The 6,000-nt window shown below is 36.2% G+C and overlaps 1 non-coding gene across 1 annotated transcript; it reads right to left on the bottom strand.

The window, feature by feature from the left end:
* Window positions 1–2,021: 2,021 nt before the first annotated feature.
* On the bottom strand, window positions 2,022–2,092 carry Trnag-gcc. Its single transcript has one exon. It is a non-coding gene; the product is annotated as a tRNA-Gly (tRNA).
* Between the last annotated feature and the right edge of the window lie 3,908 nt (window positions 2,093–6,000).

Here is a 6,000-nt window from a genome sequence, read left to right on the forward strand (position 1 = left end):
TCACCTTGGAACTTTTTTAACAATAGAAATTTGCGCAATGCATTTCCTATCCCTTTTATCGATCGCTCGAATCGCGTGTAGCTTTCGATCTGATTATTGATTTATAGTAATGGTATCTTGTTAATGAATTTCGAGAACGTTTGATTAAAGCGATTGACAAATGATTCGAATTCATAAATCTTATTTAAAAGCTTCTTGTATATGTTCGATAAATTTTCTACGAAAAAAAATATTCTTCTCTCTCCCGTTAAAAAAGAAAAAAAAAAAAATATCTATATTTACTAACTAATACATTCATTTAACGAAATATCCAACGATTAATGAAATCAAGACAAAATAAAATGAGCAATAGAACGGACGCGTCAGTCGAGAAAACCAATCAAAATTCTTAAAAAAAATTCCTTTACGGTAATCGTTCATCAACGTCACGAAACGAAACGAAGCGAAACGAGAGAGAGAGAGAGAGAGAGAGGAGAGGGTAGAAAAAGAAAAAAAGTAGTCAGTTTTCATTCCGCGACCAATAAACCGCGAAAGCAACCTCTTGGTAAATGACACGTGGCGAGAGGGTGGACGCGCGAAGAAACAATCGAGAGAGGAGTGGAAAGCCTATATAGTCGCGTGTGTTCAACCGGTTCCATGCCCGATTACTTCGTGTCACGGTGGAACGCCGCGCCGCCTTATGCCCGATCCGCCTCTTCCCTCCTCGCGTCACGCGCGCTCTAAAGCGCCAACCACGCTGATCCACGCCGCGTGCAAACGTGCAAATATTTGCACCCGGCCTCGTTCGTGCGTTTCCATTGACGAACGGCCGGGGTTGGAAAGTGCGTCATGTGTTTTGCCCCCCGTTCGGCAAATACCAAAGTTTAGGCTTTTGAATAGGAGCGTGTAGTGGTGATCCACGCTCTTGTTGAACCGGGTTTGAAAACGTTTGTTCCGCGTATTTGGCCAATGATACTTTGTGCAAATCAACGTGGTTGATGGAATTGATTTTTATTTTCCAGTTTCGCGTGTTTTGTTTTGGAAACGATAAATAGCTTTCGAATAGCTTTTAAGGATTCAAGTTTATCATTATAGGTGGATTTATTTATTAGATTTTGTGGTAAAAGATTAGTGGTATTATTGTTATTATATTGGTATATAATGGTGTATTAAGTCAAGGATCCATTAGCTGAAATAGAATGAATTTTTTTCTTTGTAATTATTAAAAATTACTATTCGAATAAAAACGTAATTGAACACCAATTTAATTAAGTAGTTCAATTCTTCTATCGAATAGAAAATAATATGATATATTAGAAAAGTGTGCCGTATACATTTAAAAAATAAAATTTCATTATTTAAAAAAAGCGAAAGTAAAAAAAGGAAAAAAAATCGAATTTTCTTTTGAAATCTTTTCGACCGATAAAACGTAAACGTAAATGTTTTTACGAACCATGAACTTTCCTCAGGTTGCGAGAATTTTTTGGCCGAGCTGAGTGTCTTTGCTGAAATTTTTAGTTATACAGAATTGCGGATACAATGTATAAAACATTGATGCCTGCACGACCGAGCATATGTTCCGCGATATTACCGTAGGAGCGCATCGAACGTGGGATTTTCCTCTGGTTTTCGCCAGATGTGGCTACCTTACTGTTAACCATTCGTAAATTTAACATTCCCTCTCTTCTCTCTGAGATTTTTTTATTATAATATGGGCCGCTCACCATTTCGACGTTACCTCGTCGAAATATATTTTATCGCTCTATTTTCATTTAATCATATATTACGTCTCGCGTATAAATTTTTCTAACGGGGAAAATATGGCGAGATACGAGAAATGCGGTTAAAATTTCTTAGCATATCCATTTAAGGAAAATAATATAATACTTAAAATAATAACGATAAGAATAATAATGATACTTTCTAATAAAATATATGAAATTATATATATATATTTTTTAATTCTTAGATTGAATATTGGAATATTTCCAACGAGAAAATGATTTAAAAAATGCAAAAACAACCCATTATATATTATCCCTTGCATCGGCCGGGAATCGAACCCGGGGCGCCCGCGTGGCAAGCGAGCATTCTACCACTGAACTACCGATGCTTCTGGGGGTTGTTTTCATTTATCCCCAATAAAAGTATACGATCCTACAAATCTATTTACACAATCAAAATCTATCGATTAAATAAATTTTCTTTATCCATATTCTCATCTCTGTCTCTCTATTTTATTTCTAATTTAAACAAAAAAAAGAAAAAAACAATTTAATTATATCTAATTCCAAAATTTAAAACTTATTTCCATTTATAAATAATTTCAAATATCTTTCGAAAACTTGTTTCCACATAAATCTTATCAAAATCTTATGAAAATAATATGATCATACCCTAAAGATCTTTTTCCGCGATGATACAAAGTTCGGGATAAAAACGAGAGGGTATGACGTCTCATTGTTACTCCAGTTACAATCCGGGACGGCTCGATGGGAGTAGAGGTTTAAAAGGGGGACGAGAAGATGAAGGGTTTGCACGAGAGCCACTCGCTTTGCTCTAGCTCTAGAGTCTAGTCGAACTTGAAATCCTCTCCGGCGTAAACGCTGGTTATCTCTGATCTCGCAACGCCGTGATGAGATCCTCGAAAGTTATCGGGTCACATGGTGAAACGTTTATATCTAGAAAATTAACCACGATAGTTCTCGATTATCTATCCTCCAATATCCAACAAGATTAATTAAAATATCTCTGCTAGATATGCTTGGAAAAATAACTTTTCTGAAACTTTGATCTCGAAGATTATTTTTTTGAGTTTCAGTCCACTATTAAATAGAAAAGGAATCCTTTGATTTGTGTTTGAAGTGAGGAAAACCAAGGATTGTGCGTATTCTGAGGATTGAAATTTGATTTTAGATTGGGAAGGATATAATCGGCGATCACTTAAAACCAGTTACTGAACCAGAAATATACCCCTCCCCTATAAAAAAGTGCGATAAATGAAAAATATAAAATTTTGCAGGAGAGAGAAAAGAAACTGACAACTACGATATTAAATCCTGTCCTCCTTGAAGCATTGAACTTTTAACTTTTAACTCATCTGACGTGTGAGAGAATCTTATCTATCTTTTCTTCGAAAATTAAATCCATCTCTGAAAATTCATCGGCAAAGGGGGGGAAAAAAAAGTAATAAATTCGATGAATAATAACATCGATGACACAAATCCCGATCAATTTAAAATTCCAACAAACGTAAACCCCCCCCCCCCCTCGATCAAGCAACTTGACAAGCAGAGTTCTCGCAGACGAGCATTCCACCACCACTGGTGTAATTCTTACTTCTTCGAATCCAATCGTCCAAAAGATGACCCTCCACGCTCTAATTCCTCGCTCCCTAAGATCACTAATTCCTCGCTCGAGAATCCCCCAAGAGATCACGATCGATCGGATTTAGTCCCGATTTCTTGTCGGGAGACAGGGATCGCTTTCTGAATCACGAATAGAGCACAAGCTTAGAGCACTGTCACCGTTGCGATACACACTGTCTTGTTGCACGATTCCACTGTCCAATCGGTATCGCGTGGAGTGGACGAGGAGGAGGGGGCAGCTTTGGGCGAAAAAAAAGGAAAAATCCTTTGCCCTTAATACGTATAAACCGTCGATCCGGCAGTTCTGCTAACTTCCACGTCAATCAGCGTAAGCCTCTTTTCGAGGCTTAAGACGATGACGATGGCGGGATCCAGGCGAGGAGCCAGCAGGTAGAGAGAAGAAGCGCGTAAATGTTTTTGAGGATAGTTCGGGAGGATCTTCGTTGGAACCGTCGTTGCTTCGTCGTTCGGGGTGGTCCGTTTCCAACCATGATTCTTTCTTTTTCTCTTTGACGCTGTTTCACGAAATTTGTCGAATCCGAAATGCGATTTTTAAAACACTGGATAAAAAATTGGGGGATTTAAATCTTGATATTTGTGAGAACGAATGGTCAAACAATTGGTGTCGTTTTAATGGCTGCATTTTATAATTTATCATTAATTCAGAAAAATTGGTGTCTATTCAATAAAGTTTCAATCGATGAGTTATATCCATCATAATCGAGAATTTTTACAGTTTTTGTAGAAAAGCTTCTCAATATAGTCTTGCGAGGCATCCGCCGAGATTAGGTCTCGATTCGATCCCTCGATTCGAGCCATCACGCCTCCCGTTCAACGAAAATCCATCTCGACAAAAAACTTTCCAATCAGCCCTCCCCCGTCGCGATGAAAGCTCGTCAACCATCGTCTCGTCCGAAAGAAGAGTGCTGCGCACTTTTTGGAGAACAAAAACACGCGTCTTCCTCCATTTCCCCTTGCATTTTCCTTTGAGTAATTAACCAATCCCGTCTTGACGAGGCGTCGATAACCTTATCGATCTCTCTTCACCGATCTTTTCGTTTTTTATTAAACGAAGCCGTTCAGAAGATGAACCGATCCAATTCATTTTTCTTTTTCCTTTTTTAAATAATCCAGAATTTTTACGCCAGATATAAGTACGATTAGTAGGTCGTGGATTTTTTAAAATGTTCAATTAATACGTAGAGAATGTATATTACGATATATCGTATGTATATTATTTATAATAATTTAAGAAAAAATTTTTTAGCTTGAGAAAGACATTACTTAAAATACATTTCTCTAATTATATACATACAATATTCTCTAATATTTTTATATTTTTCTTATTTATTGTCAATATATATAAAATACGTATGTATCTTTATAAAAATATCCCAATAATTAATATTTAATTTTAAATAATTAGTTTTACTGGAATTAACTTCTGAGTAATAAAAATCTGTCTGGATAATGACAAAAATCTCTTCTTCCTACTTTGTTAATCTTCCAAGCTAAAAAACAATCCTGATAGATTTTCACGTGTGAACAGACAATCTTCACGATGCAATATGGCGCCGATTGGAAGGTTCGCTCGGCCATAATTTGTCACAGGTGGCTCGTTCCAGTGTTCAGCTTCCGGAAAATCTCCAGTCTGCTGTCGAGATTCGTTCCGCCCACCGGCTTCTTCGTTTCAACCCTATCTTCCTCTCCATCTCTCTCTTTCTCCCTCTCTTCGGCTGCTACAACCCATTTGCCCTTCTTTGTCGCTGTTTGGAAGATAAATGAGGGCGAACGGGCGACGTCTACGTCCTCGTCCCGAAATTTCATTTCGGTTTTTAACGATTATCCCTTTTCCTCTTGCACTCTATATATATTCCTTTTACTTTTCGAGCATCCGTAATCTTGGCTCAGTCTGTCTAATTAAATTCGTACGGTTTATTTCGTTGGATCTCGAAAGTAGTAGTATTTGTTTTGTTCCTTCTGTAATTTACTTCCTCGTTGAAAGATGAATAATTGCTGGTAGAATTTTTTTTCAATCGTTTTGGGACGAGTTGCTGCTCTTTGCGTATTCTAACACTCTTGGTCTTCGTGTATTTCTTTGTTATTCCATCTGTGAAAGTTTGGAATTGAAGTAAAAAAGAACTCGAAGAATTATAGAAAACGATTCGATATTAATTCGAAAAATTAATAATAATATGGAAATGAATTTTTTTTTTTTATTTCATGAGAGAGACGCGAGAAACGTGTTAATATTTATGTTTATTATGGAAAAATATTTGTTCCGTTCAATTGTTACAAATATTGTAACTAACGTTGATGATTATTTTTGATGCACGTTTTCTCGTTGTGCGAGGCAACAATGTTTACGGAATAATTGTATGTTTTAATATTCCTATATTTTTTTTTGTTTTGCAGATTCGAATTTATAAATTTTTTAATACTACTCAACAGGTAGAATTGTACGAATAAAAATTTCACGGTTTTAAGAATAAACACAAATGTTTCTATTAATAAACATTGCGCGATATTATTTAAACAGATCTTGAAATGAATTTTTTCCAAAAATAAAATTATATCGTATAGCTACGCAACGTTTGTTTAAACTATAAACGAGCATCCACAACTTTATTTCCGTGTAATTCAACATATAAAT

The sequence above is a fragment of the Apis laboriosa genome, unplaced genomic scaffold, assembly GCF_014066325.1.
Source record: "Apis laboriosa isolate Shangri-la unplaced genomic scaffold, ASM1406632v1 scaffold9_cov152, whole genome shotgun sequence".
In the NCBI taxonomy this organism is placed as follows: domain Eukaryota; kingdom Metazoa; phylum Arthropoda; class Insecta; order Hymenoptera; family Apidae; genus Apis; species Apis laboriosa.